The 14,484-nt window shown below is 41.1% G+C and overlaps 2 non-coding genes across 2 annotated transcripts; one reads left to right on the top strand and one right to left on the bottom strand.

Annotated features, from left to right (window-relative positions):
• The first annotated feature begins 7,128 nt into the window (after positions 1-7,128).
• Positions 7,129-7,233, top strand: LOC112083728. Its single transcript, XR_002897862.1, has one exon. It is a non-coding gene; the product is annotated as a small nucleolar RNA R71 (small nucleolar RNA).
• Positions 7,234-11,171: 3,938 nt separating this feature from the next.
• Positions 11,172-11,278, bottom strand: LOC112083645. Its single transcript, XR_002897781.1, has one exon. It is a non-coding gene; the product is annotated as a small nucleolar RNA R71 (small nucleolar RNA).
• Positions 11,279-14,484: the final 3,206 nt, after the last annotated feature.

The raw sequence follows: 14,484 nt of genomic DNA, 5'->3' as shown, positions 1-14,484 counted from the left end.
AAAGATGCTCAAGCTGTTGTTGTGAGGTGTGATGTCTGTCAAAGGGCAGGAAACATCTCAAAAGGACATGAAATGTCACAAAATCCGTTCCTAGTGGTGGAAGTCTTTGACTGTTGGGGAATTGATTTCATGGGACCCTTCGTTTCTTCTCATGGTAATCAATACATAATAGTTTCAGTAGACTATGTCTCCAAATGGGTGGAAGCTATAGCAAGTCCAACAAATAACTCCAAGGTGGTGGTTAAGCTGTTCAAGACCATCATTTTCCAAGGTTTGAAGTGCCTAGAGTTGTTATCAGTGATTGTGGAGTTACTTTGTGAACAAGACCTTGGAGGAACTTCTTAAGAAGTACGGAGTCAAGCATAAATAGCCAGCCTTTATCACCCTCAGACAAGTGGTCAGGTAGAGGTTTCAAACAGACAGATCAAAGCCGTTCTAGAGAGGACAGTGAGCTCTTCAAGGAAGGACTGGTCCAAGAAATCTGATGATGCTTTGTGGGCTTACAGGACAGCTTTCAAAACTCCTATTGGCACTTCTACTTTCAATCTCCTTTATGGGAAGAGCTGCCATTTGCCTGTGGAACTTGAATACAAGGCATTATGGGCTATAAGGCTTTTGATCTTTGACATTAAGACTTCCCAAGAGAAAAGGCTCTTTCAACTCCATGAGCTTGAGGAGATACAGCTTGATGCATATGAAAGCTCAAGGATCTACAAGGAGAGGACCAAGACTTTGCATGATCGAAAGATTTTGAAGAGGGGTTTCAAGGGGACCTTGTGTTGCTGTTTAACTCAAGGCTCAAGCTTTTTCCTGGCAAGTTAAAGTCAAGGTGGTCTGGCCCTTTCAAGATCTTCGAGGTGAGAAGTTATGGGACTGTTGTTCTAGAGGAAAAAGTTGGAAATGCTTTTGTTGTGAATGGGCAAATGCTAAAGCCCTATCTGGTCAATGCAATCAAGGAGGGAGCTACCTCAGTCCCCCTTGATGATCCCACATCCCATTAAAGGTTATGAAAAGCCAAACTTAGTGATTTGAAACAAAGTGCTCTTGGGAGACACCCCAAGCTTATCCTTGTATATAAATTTTTTTAATCTTTTCTTTTTCATGTTTAATATGTTTTGATGTGTTTTGTGAGGTGATTTCAGGTCTTAGGTAACTTGGAAATGTTGTGGCCCAAGAAAACAGTGAAAAGGAGTGTGGAAACAGCTGAGAAATGAGCTTAAGGCAATGGATCTTGTGAGCCGGCTGGAGTGTGCGACTTGGGACTGCGGCTCAACCATCTCGCACCTAAGGAACTTGGCCCAGAAAAACTCATAGGTGTGGGGGGCGGGGGTGCAAGATGGTGTGTGCGGGTTGACAAAGACATGATCTATCTCACACTTATGTTCGCTTAAGGGTCCTAGATGCGACTGCGGCCAAAATCATCTCGCAGCCAAGAGAAGAAGGCCGAACTAACCAAATGGTTCAATGTGTGAGATGGTCGTGCGAGTCAGATGAGATGACAGCCCATGTCGCACATGAAGGCGCATCAGGCTCCGAGATGGCTGTGCGTGTTAAATGGGCAAGTGTATAGGCTGCACTCACGAGCGTACAAGGCCGCTACATGGTCATTGCGAGCCGGTCTTCCCCAAGCCCATGTTGCAGCACCAAAAAGAAGCCAGGACGTGCATTCATGTTGATGAGTGCAAGATGGGTGTGCGAGACAGAAAAAAACCAAGTCCCATGTCGCACCAATACTCGCATCAGGCTCCTAGATGGTTGTGCGGGTCAGGCTTCCATAGGACTATGTTGCAGCACCAAGAAGAAGACAGTACCTGCATGCATGTTGAGGAGTGCGAGATGGGTGTGCGAGTCAGAAAAAAACAAGTCCCATCTCGCACCAAGCCTCACTTGAGGGTCCGAGATGGCTGTGCGGTTTGGAGAGAGAACGAACCATATCACACTTAAACTCGATCCAGGCCGTGAGATGGTGTGTGCGGGTCAGTCAACTTGCACATTGAAAAAGTAAAAGGTTACCGGTCAAAACAGATTTATAGACCACTGGTCCAAAGGCTTAGTCTGACCCACAAACTCCTTCTTCTCCAAAGAAACCCGAGTTGGCCTCTCTGAACTCTTTCCTTGCATTGTTTCTTGCATAACTCTCTCATTTCTCCACCAAATTCATTAATTCAAAGTGCGCTGAACTCGTTTTTCGGTTGGTAATCTCATCCTGCAAGCATATTGAGCGCACTGCATCGTAATCTCAAGGTAGTTACTCTGTTAAAACTCATCTTTTTCATGTTTTTAATGGTGATTTTTGAGCTTGAAATGTGTGGAATCGATTTTAATAGGTTGCTCGATACCTTGGGATTAATTTCATAAATTCTAGGAGGCTAGATTGTCATGGAAAACAGAGTTCTTACATTGTGATTCTTTGTTCTTGAATTTCAAAAATTATTGCAAGAAATCCCTTTTAAAATCGATTTTTCATGGAATGGTAGTGAACTTGTTTCTTGCTGAGTTTTTGCTTTGAATTTTTAGCATTGCTGTGAATTTATTAGACTTATGTTTGGCTTGAAAAACAACCTGTTCATGTACTTGAAAAAAAAAACGATTTTTGCATAAATTTTTCAAAGAATTTGTGACACTTTGTAGATATTGGTCTTGTGTTCATTGGTTTTTGAGAAATGTTTTTGCAGATGACTGAGAGGACTGCAGCGATTGCTCGTATGAAGAAGAACCTAGCATCAATAAGGAAATGCATGGTCTCAGAGTCCTCAAAACAAAAAGGAAATGACAAGAACACAGAAAAACCATAAAACAAACCAAAGGAGAACAAGGGCCAAAAGATCAAGAAAAGATGAGATGGTTCTGGTGGCTGCTTCTGGCTCAAAAGGAAAGGGTAAAAAGATGGCATTGGCATCAGATGATGAGAGGACAGAGAGTGATTCAAGCTCCAAGAGCTCAGCTGAGGGTTCTCAAGATGTAATTCAAGAGGTGGCCAAGAAAGCAAAGAAGAGTGCACCAGAAACAGCTGATTATTTGGCAAAGTCAACAGATTGGAATTTCGCAAGGGTGATTCCCTGATGTGGAATTTCTGAACAAGCTTGGTATTCTTGAGGATGTCAAAACTCTCCTTGACAATATGGGAATTGAATCATTTTTGGAGCTAAGAGAGATTGCTTACGAAAAGGAGTCTCAAGAGTTTTTGGCATTGGCCATTGAGATGTTCTATCCAAGAGATGTGAGGAGAGTTTCCAGAAATGGTCTTGGGATAATAGCATTTGTGGTGAAAGGACAGAGGTACACGGTGACATTCAAGGAGCTAACTGGAATATTTGGGTTCACCGCACATTGAAATACACCTCTTTACAATGAGATTAATCATCCAATAGATCAAGTTAATGAAATATGGGAAACCATTGCCATTAGAAGGTATAGAGAAGGTGTGGCTAAAGCTTCTTGGATCAGAAACCCTGTCTTGAGATATGTTCACAAGATTCTTGCTCACTGCCTCTACTTTAAACTTGAAGTTGGGAGTGTTCACAAGAGTGACCTGGATCTTCTTGCAGTTGGTTTGAGACCTCTCATGCCCACCTTTGACAACGATGAGCCATTTGAAGATAATGACTACACGCCTTGTCTTGCCTCTCAATTAGCAAGGAGTTTAATGGCTTACAAGGATGTCATATGGGATTCAAAGAAGAGAGATGTGAAGTTGAGTCATGGCTAGGTTGTGACAAGGATCTTAAAGGCAGCAGGGTACAGGTTTAAAAATAGTGAATCAAGCTTTGATGTGATCAATGAAGGTCATCTTTGTAGGATTGGATTCTTTCAATGGAAATTTGGCAACACGTTTACTTACAACTTCAAGCTCCTAGAAGAAGATATGGTCCCAGTCCTCCTTCCAAACCCCTCTCTCACCTCAATCCATGAAAGGCACAATCTCTTTGTCATTGTGCTTAAGGATCAGCTCTACAATGCTCAAACAGACCTACCTGTTATGAAATACATGAAGATTCCCAAAGAAAGAAGCTCCAAGGGAAAGGAACCTGTTGATGAATCTAGTGCTGCTGGTGCTGATGATGATGGAGGGAACATATACCACTTTTATCCCTATATTTGGGAAGAGCCAGGGACCTCTACATTTAGAGCTCACCAAAGGATTGGTGCATTGCAACAATGGTGCAAGTGGCAAGATAAAACCATCCACAAATTGGTGAAGTGTGTGAAGAAGATGAAAAAGAGGATCAAGAAACTAGAGAACCCCTGCACAGAAGCAACTCCACCACCAGCATCACCTGTCCGCCGAGAAGAGGTAGGAGAAAGGTCCAACACATGCACTGCAATGGTTTTACATGGCAAAAAGCACTGGGTGAACCCTCAGACCGTTTTTGCTGAGGAGCCTAGCCTGCCATCATGGAGTGCTCCATCCTGTGACACCTCCAACCCCTCATACTCTTTGGGGTCGGACCCAAGCAACTAGGTACACTCCAAACCTTTGTACATATGTATTTTGCATTTTTCCTTTGTCATTTGCATTTTTTGTTTGATTTTTCCTCTTTTTCGTACTTTTATAACACAAGGGACTGTGTTATTTAAGTGTGGGGGAGGGGTTTAATGTCTACTAATCATGTTTTCTCTTGTTCTTATTTTTATTTGCATCTTGAGTCTGCATCTAAGTGCACAGAAAAAACCGAAAAAAAATTGAAAAGTCTGAAAAATTTTCAAAAAATGTTCATTTAGCTGCATTTACATTTTTGGATCGAGTCTAGAGTTGCATAATCATATAGGTTGCATCATTTGCATGGGAGTAATGGTAGGTTTCTTTGAGAGAGCATCATCTTTAGAGTTTAGTTCATGGCCCTAGTTTCTAATTCTTTGGTGCTTGCAAACAAGAAAGAAATCAAGATTGATCTATGCTTGGAACTTGTTCTCACTTTCTTTGTGTTAGTTGGATCAGGCTTTGAATAGTTCCAGCCCTGTTTAAAATGATAACCCTGAATTTGACTTCTTAAATATCATGTTCATGCACTTCTTGTTGATTCATGGGTACCATTAGACATATTTTAGCTTTCTTATCCCTTTTTGCCACTCTTGCTAGCTCAAATAGCTGTTCCCCACTTTTGAGGCAGTTACCACACCTTGAACTTAACCATCCTTGAAGCCAATTCATTAGTGTGTGCATGTGAGGCATCTTTCAAAGTAGACTTGGTAAAAAGTGTTGTGTCTAGAGCGACAAAGATAGGGCTGCATGTAGGTTCTAGTCCATCAACAGGACTAGCTTAGGATTGGTTGTGGTTTGAGGGTTGATTGAGCTTTCTGCTGAAAAGTGAAATCTTTGAGAGTGTGAAAGAGAGGAAAGAAATGGGAATGGAATAGGGGAATGAACTCTGAAAAAGAAAGTGTGAATGAGAAATGAAGAGGAAAGGCTCTAAGGTGACAAGTAGTCTCAATAAAGAAAGTGATCAAAAGAGAGAGACTAAAAGAAAGAAAAGAAGAGCTAAGTGTTTAATGAAAAAGAAACTCACCAAATGTTGAAAAAAAAAAGAGGAGCATTCCCCTAGAGAAAAAGTGAAAGGAATGAATGAGGGGTGGAGAACATCAAGGCAAAACGCCTTTGGAAAAAGGGGAGTTTAGAGATAGAGACTTTAGGGGTTTAGATTAGGTAGTGAGAGCATTTGGGGTGTTGATTATATGTAATTCTATCTCTGTATGCATAATTGCTTTTCACCCTTAGGATTTTACTAAAGTCTGCTTTTTCATTGAGAGATCCCTTACTTGGAGTACCAGTTACTTGATTGAAATCACTTTAATCTCAAAACCCCATCACTAGCCAAATGAATCAACTTCTTTTGCATGAACATGATCCACATGATACTGTCAAAGGACTGGAACTAGGAATGTTTGTGAAGGCTGGTGTTTTGTCTTGATTTAGTTTGTGATGAGCATGGCTAATGTTTTATGAGTAATTTTGTTTGCATTGCATTTCAGAATTAGCAACTACGACAGAAAGATTCTTCTACTGGAAAGCCTTCCCATCTAATTCTCTAGTGTCTTCATGAAAGTTCGAGAGGATTGAGTCACAGTTCCAGATCAGTTGGAATCAATGGATATGGAGCAGTGAGCTGAAGGATATGGCTAACAGAAGACAAACATGTCTTGCATCCATTCCGGACTGATTGAAACTTTAAATGAATCCTAAGCTGCAGAGATCATTAATCAGCATTGTCATTAGCTCCTTGATTAGACGCTAATGTACCCTAGCTAATTATTATGTCTAGAACTCTATGTTTCATCATCTTATATTCATCATCATCATTTGTTTGCTTGCTTTATTTGTATTTAATCACTTAGTTAATCTTGTTCAGTTTCATTCCATCATTTTTTACACAACAAACCCTTTTTGAATTTCTTGGATTAAGATAGAACCTTATAGATTAGTGAACTAAACCATATTGTTGGATTGTTACTCTTTATGCTACAACAGATAAATGGATTGATACCCTAAGAGCCTTGAAAACTCTTGTTTACCAATTGCTCAAGTTTTCTAATTTGTGAGGCTAGCTGGGTTGTTGTGACAACTTGCTGCTGTTCAAATTGAGTGTTGAATCCCACACTTTGGTAGTTGTATTTTGGTCGCAAGTTTTGAAATGGTCTTTGCTGGGGTGGGTATTGCTGATCTTGGGGATTCTCTACATTTGGATTTCTGTAAAAGAGATTGTTGAAGTTGGAATTGCGTAAGTTATTGTTAAAACCATTGTTGAAGCGGTTTGGATATGGTCCTTGTGCTCCTATATAGTTCACGTCTTCTTTTTGAAAGGCTGGATTGTTTTGATTAGTTTCACAAAATCCTTCATCTTCTACGCTATGGTGGTCTCACACGCATGGACTGGAGGATTATGGCTCTTAAGGAGATGGTTAATCATGTTCTTTAACTCGGTAATCTCGTTGTTGTCTGTTCCGGTCGGCTTTGTCGAATGATCATATTCCGGACAATCGTTGCTATTAGCTTGAGCAAGATTTTCGATGAGAGCTCTTTCTTGTGCGATTGTCTTTTGTCTGAAATCTCCATTGCTTGCTGTGTCAAGTGAGAGCTTGTACTTTGGTTCCAATTATCTATAGAATGTGCTTAGCAGGCTTAATCCGGGAAATACATGGTGTGGACAATCACATTCATACTCCTTAAAACGCTCCCAGGCTTCATAAAAACATTCAACCGGACCTTGCTGGAAACTTTGGATCTTCTTTCTTAGCAGGTTCGACCTTGACTTAGTATAGAAATGGTTTAGGAAATCAGTTTTGCATTCTTTCCAGTTAGTAATCGATCCTGAAGGAAAAGATTTCAACCAACGGTGGGCTTTAGCACTTAATGAAAATGAGAAAAGCTTACACTTAAGATAATCTGCGGGAACTTGGTTGGTTCCCATCATGCTACAGAGTTCTTTGAAAAGCTCAATGTGATTCATTGGATGTTCAGAAGGGACTCCATGGATTTGATTTTGTTTCACCAAATAGATTATTTGAGGCTTAACTTCGAGCTCATTCAAGTTCAGGAACGGTACTCTAATCACAGATCAATTCTGAAAGTTCTGAGTTGGTGCATCAAGTTCAACTATACGACGATTTTGAGCCTGTCTTGGGTGTTGAATTGCAGGCTGAATAAGGCGGTTATTGCGTCCATTTGGCTGTATTCCTTTGTTGTTATCTTCAGCAGCGTTGATTGGTGCATCAAGGTCAGCACGTTCTTCTCTCCTCTGGTCTACATCATCTAGGTTTTGAGGTTTTCTTGGAGGGATTGGGTTTCCATCTACATCAAGCTTAAGTTGACCATCTCCTCGATGATCATCTTCTCGATTATCACCATGATTGGAATCGTCATGGGCTTCATTAGAGTTTCAGTTTACGGAATCTCCAGGTTAGTCGACATCGGCCATCCCTTGCATTTGTCTAAGTCTTCGAAGTTCTCTTTCGTGTCTGTGAATCTCGTCAAGAATCAGAATATTTGCTGCAGGTTTGCGCCTGGTATTCATGCACTTCCCTAAACACACAGACAAAAAAAAATAGAAGAAAAAAGATTTCAGAAACTTAAGAAGGAACTTGAGATCTGGTATCTAGAACAGAAATTAGAACAAGAAAATAAAAAGGCAGCGAAACAAATTCTCGGAAATGGCGCCAAAAACTTGATTTGCGCGGTGTGAGGGAAAAAGTTTTACCCTAAAAAAGACAAATAAAAGCCGTAAGTGCACAACTAATCAATTGTAGTACTTTGGGATCGAGTCCACAGAGATTTGTGTGCCGAGTTTCGTTCTACGGTTTCTAAGTTTATGTCTAGACTAAATGATATAGTCATATTTTGTCATGTTTAGGATTGCATTTTTTGTCCAAATATTGAGTCTCATGCATACATTTAGCTAGTTTTATTAGAGTGTATCTTTGGTTCTAGCTTTGTTTAAGAATTGCATTAGGTCCTAGAGTGTCCTGCATTTTTGGAGTATTCTCAGGTCATTTGGAGACTTTTAGGAGCAACTTGGAGCTGGGATCATGGAGGAACCCTCACCTGTGTACAGCAACTCGGCCGATGGTTTGGTGCCGACGAGACCCCTACTTTGATCGCGTAAGACAAAGGACTTGCACTGTTATTCAACCTCCAGTCTCTTCATCAAGAATCAAGAAGAATGAGTCTAGTTTCCGCAACACTTGCAAAAAGACAATTTGGAGCCGTGAACTGGGATATATCGCCATCGGAAGGAACACATATCTCGCGGCCCGATCAGGACTGACGCGATGCACCTCAAAGAACCGACGAGACAGGGGCTTTCCCGATGTCACAAGGGGATGAGCCCTTCACCAAACTTGGAGCTGAAGACGTCATCTGGTTCATGGAGTTGGAAGATAAGGTTCGGACCAGTGAGCAAAGCGTTATGAAGGAATTGGTGGAGGCGGTTTACATTCATACCGAGAAGAAAGACCGACCAAAAATCTGGTTGATATTACCTTGGAACCTTGTCGTTTTTGGCTGGCTTTTGGAAGCTAAAAAGCCGAAGGATTATCGAGATGCCGCAATGACTGAATCCTGCTCGATATTGATTCCCTGAAGATACTCTTTGTGCCGCACCGAGGTGAGTTCAGCCGGTGTAGTGTCTCAGTGTAACCAGCTTCAAAAAGCCAAAGAAATATCGAGGTCCTGAACCGAGCAAAATCAGGTCGATACATTCTCGAACCAAGACATTTTTATGGGCCTTTTTGGGACCAATACCTAGTTTGTTCTAGGTTGGCCCATCAAGAAACCCTACCTATATATATGTTTTAATCATTATCCAGCAGACTAAGCTTTATTCTCTTTGTCTCCTTGCCTCTTTTTATAAAGACCTAAACTTTGTAAGAGAGATCTTCATTTTTTGGGTTTGAATCAAGAGAGTACTTAGTGTTCAAAGCTGCAATCCATCATTATCTATCATCTCCATCTTCATCTTCCATCCCTTTGTGAGTTTTAATCAAGAGAGATCAAGGATCTGTGTTTAAAGCTGCAATCCATCATCATCGACCATTTCCATCTCCATTTCCCGTCATTAATCATGCCAATCGACTCTACTTGCATAGTTTTAAGAGAGATTAGGATGATTGGTGAGTAGTTTGCTTAATGAGGTTCTAGATGTATAGGTTAGGGTGCTAAAGTGTTAGATTAGGAGTGCTTAGGGCTAGATTCATGCTTTCATCTCTCTAAATAGCTGATCTCTATGCTAGATCCTTGCACATCACTTGAGATCAAGAATCTAGGGATTTCATGCACCACAAGTGTTTTGATGAAATTCCTGAAAGAGCTATATTAGAGATTTATGCATTAATGCCATGATGATGTTTGTTATTTGCAAAATTGTTAACTTAGGATTGATGTTTAATGCTGTCTTGTTTTTTGATCTCCAATGATGATTGGGTATGTGAAATGGCTTGATTTGTGTCTTGATACTTGAGAAAGATCAAAGCTTAATTAGAATCCTAAATCATTTGAATCATATTTCATTATTGTCATTAGGATTCCTAGTTTAGCACCAAAGCACCCTAGCCAACTATCATGTCTAGAATCTCATGCTTCCATCAGTCCATATCATCTCATATTGTTTAATTGCTTGCCTGTTTAGTTTACTTAATCACTTGTCCTTATTCTAATTTTAATCTTGTTTTAAGCATTACCCACCAACAAACTTTACCATTTGCTTGAATTAAGAAACTGTCTTACATCGTAGTGTCTACCACACATTGGATTGATAAACCCTTTATGCTGCAACAGCTAAGGGATTGATAACCCCCATTTAGAGCATAAAAACGTCTAGTTATCAATTGGCTCTATTTCCAAATTGTGCTAGCATTAGTCTTAGATACTTTCTTGAGATCAAGTGCTTTCTTTTTGTTTACTGATTACTTTCAAGTTCTGTCTTTGTTTTCAGATGTATGAACACCAGATCAAGGTCTAGAAAATGTGGTCCACCATTTCCTCTGAACGACAACATCAATCTCTTAGTGCCAAGAAGAAGAAGAGATAGATGTGCAAGGGAAACTGATAGAGCAGCTGATATGGAACAACAGAGAGAGCACCACGTGGTTGACATTGAACACCAAGTTCAAGAGGAGCAACAGGCTTAGCATGTTAATGGAGGTCAAAGAAATCAGGCTCAAGCTGAGAGAAATAAGCAGCAAGCCTATGTCAATATAAACATGGCACAAAGGAATGAGAGGCAGGCTCACCAGAATCAGCAGCAGACTAATAGGAATGAGCAACAGGCTCAATTCATTCCTCAGCATCAAGCTCAAAGGAGACAAGATCCTCCACCAGTGTTTGTTGGGGAAAATGATAGAGCCAATGAACACCAGCATAGAGCAGGAATACAAGTACTACCAGTTCAGAATAATAATTTTGAGGTGAAGGCTTCCTTGCTCAACATGGTTCAAAACTCCAAATTTCATGGCTTGCCGATGGAGGATCCTTTGGAGCACCTAGACCAGTTTGACAGAGTTTGTGACCTCACCAAAATCAATGGTGTCTCAGAGGACAGCTTCAATCTTAGGTTATTCCCATTCAGCTTAGGAGAAAAGGCACACCACTGGGAGAAGAACCTGCCTAGAGGTTCCATACAGACTTGGGAACAGTGCAAGCTTGCCTTTTTATCCAAGTTCTTCTCACTTCTAGGACAGCTAAGCTGAGAAACCAAATTTCAAGCTTCAAGCAACATAACAATGAAAGCTTTGGGGAAGCTTGGGAGAGGTTTAGAAGCTTCACCAATCAGTGTCCACACCATGGTTTTTCTGATGCTTCATTACTTTCTACACTGTATAGAGGAGCTTTACCACAAATAAGGAACCAATTAGACACAGCCTCCAATGGTAATTTCTTGGCAAAAGAGATTACATCAGCTATGGAACTTGTGGAGAATTTGGCCATGTCTAATGACACATATGGTGAGGATTATGACAGGACAAATAGATCAGAGGGTTCAAACACAGATCCAAGGCTTACTAGAGAGGTTAAAGAGCTGAGGAGTGAACTAGAAAAGCTGAAATTGGTTTCTCAAAAACCAATTCACTATGTTGGTGAGTTTAATGATTCTCCAATCTTTGAGAACATCAATGAAGATGGCCTAACAGAGGAAGAGATCAACTATATTGGGAATCAACAGAGGTATCAGAGGTTCAACAACTATGGAGCCAACCAAAACCTCTCATATCGCAACCCCAATGTAGCAAATCCTCAGGATCAGGTGTACCCTCCTCAGCAAAACCAACAAAGCTATGCTTCTAAGCCTCAGATTTAGAGTTCTTTCCAACCTAAGCCACAGTTCAGTCAGCCTCAACCTAAGAGTATGCTAAAGCCATTACATTGAGAAGTGGCAAAGAGCTACAAGGTTTAGAGCACAACAATGTGATCATTGAAGACAATGATCAAATTGGTGGGGAGGCAGCCCCAAGGGATGATCAAGAAACTGAAAGATCAAAGAAAGGGAAGGCCAAAGAAACCCACCATAGGAGGTCAAGTTTTCTACATAGAGACTATGGATGAGCTAGCTGATGAGCTTTTGGAGGAGTTAAATCTTGAAGACCCTCTCCAAATAGCTTTAACAAAGGAACATGGTAAGTATGGTTATCTAGAGGATGAGACCTTGGGGTTTATGAAGCTTCTTCAATCTCACAAACCAGAAGGAAGCACTGATTCTTTCATGAAATTAGATCACAGAGCTCTAGAGAAGCCATTAGACCGGTTTGGAAGCTCAGATTTGTCAAGGGAACATGTTCACACCGACCAGATTTCAGTCGGTATTCAACTCGGTGTAGAGGGGGTTCAGAGGCCGAAGATATATCGACCAGCCACACCGAGTGAAATGAAGTCGGCGTCTCAAAAATCTGTACAAGGAGCCGAGGTTTTAATCCATACCGAGGTGAATTCAGTCGGTGTAGATAGAGCAAAGATGGAAGTGATGGTGAATCTGCAACCCCCAAATTCGGTCAAGGGGATAAGAAGCTTTCTTGGGCATGCAGGGTTTTACAGAAGGTTCATTAAAGACTTCTCAAAGATAGCTAGGCCTTTGACAAGGCTGTTGTGCAAAGAGGTTGAATTTGTCTTTGATGCTGAGTGTGAGGAAGCTTTCAAGAAGATCAAGGAGGCATTGATCAGTGCACCAATTGTTCAGGCTCCAGATTGGTCTCTCCCCTTTGAGGTGATCACTGATGCCTCAGACTATGCATTTGGAGTTGTGCTTGGCCAGTGGAAGGACATGAAACTTCATGTGATTTACTATGCCAGTAGGACCCTTGATTCTGCTCAAGAAAAACATGCAACCACTGAAAAGAAAATGCTGGCCATAGTTTTTTCATTTGATAAATTCAGAAGCTACCTTGTGGGTTCAAAAGTTATTGTGTACACTGATCATGTAGCCCTCAGATATATCATGACTAGGAAGGATTCCAAGCCTAGACTCTTGAGGTGGGTTCTATTCCTGCAAGAATTTGATATGGAAGTGCAAGACAAGAAGGGCATTGAGAATGGAGCTGCTGATCATTTTTCTAGGCTGAGAGTGGAATCGTGCCTCTAAATAACTCACTTCCTGAAGAGCATCTAATGGTTGTCAAGTCCTACTTAGAAGTGTAGCAGGCTGATGCTATAAGGGAGAAAAGTTTACCTTGGTTTGCAGATATCTCTCTTGTGGTGTAGAGCCACCAGAACTAGATGCCTATCATAGAAAGAAATTCTTCATTGGGATGAACCTTATTTGTATGTGCTGAACAAAGACTACCTGTATAGGAGATGCTTAGCTGAGGAAGAGATGCAACCAGTGCTACAGGAATGTCATGGTTTAGCTTATGGGGGTCACATAGGAGCTTTTAGGACAGTGGCCAATGTGTTACAATCAGGGTTCTGGTGGCCTACAATGTTCAGAGATGCTCAGGTGGTTGTGTCAAGCTGTAATCAGTGCCAAAGACAAGGCAACATCTCCAAGAGAAGTGAGATGCCCCAAAATCCTATCTTGGAGGTGGAACTTTTTGAGTGTTGGGGTATTGACTTCATGGCTCCTTTTGTGAGCTCATATGGGAATCAGTACATCCTTGTTACTGTGGATTATGTTTCCAAATGGGTTGAGGCTGTTGCTTCCCCAACCAATGATTCTAAAGTGGTGGTCAAGCTTTTCAAAAGCATCATCTTCCCAAGATTTGGGGTTCCTTGAGTAGTGATAAGTGATGGAGGTTATCATTTTGTGATCAAGACTCTAGAGGGGCTGCCAAGGAAGCATGGTGTCAAGCACACGATAGCTAGTCTATATCACCCTCAGACCAGCGGCCAAGTAAAGGTTTCAAACAGACAGATCAAGGCCATCTTAGAGAGAACAGTGAGTAACTCAAGGAAAGATTGGAGCAAGAAGTTGGATGATGCTCTTTGGGCCTATAGGACTACTTTCAAGACACCTATTGGCACATCTCCCTTCAACCTTCTCTATGGAAAGAGCTGCCACTTACCAGTAGAGCTTGAGTACAAGGCTCTCAGGGCTGTTAAAATGTTGAATTTAGACATTAAGACAGCTCAAGAGAAGAGGGTACTCCAGTTGCATGAACTTGAAGAAATCAGACTTAATGCCTTTGAGAGTGCAAGGATATACAAGGAAAAGACCAAGATCTTGCATGATCAGAAAATTCTAAAGAGGGAGTTTAAGGTGGGAGACCTGGTTCTTTTATTTAACTCAAGGCTCAAGCTCTTTCCTGGTAAATCAATGTCAAGATGGTCAGGACCATTCAGGATTTTAAAGGTTATAAGCTATGGAGCATTGGTCTTGGAAGGAAAGGATGGAAAGGGTTTTGTTGTGAATGGACAAGGGTCAAGCATTACCTTGTTTCAGAGAAGAGAGAGGAGTCTTCTATAGTTCCTCTTGATGATCCACCAGCCTGTTAAACAGGTTTTCAAAGTCAAACTTAGAAACTTTAAACAAAGTGCTCTTGGGAGACACCCCAAGCTTATCCTTGTAT

This window comes from Eutrema salsugineum, unplaced genomic scaffold (genome assembly GCF_000478725.1).
Source record: "Eutrema salsugineum unplaced genomic scaffold, Eutsalg1_0 scaffold_6, whole genome shotgun sequence".
Classification (NCBI taxonomy): domain Eukaryota; kingdom Viridiplantae; phylum Streptophyta; class Magnoliopsida; order Brassicales; family Brassicaceae; genus Eutrema; species Eutrema salsugineum.
The sequence above is the reverse complement of the archived record's forward strand: the minus strand, read 5'-3'. Positions and strand labels throughout refer to the sequence as shown.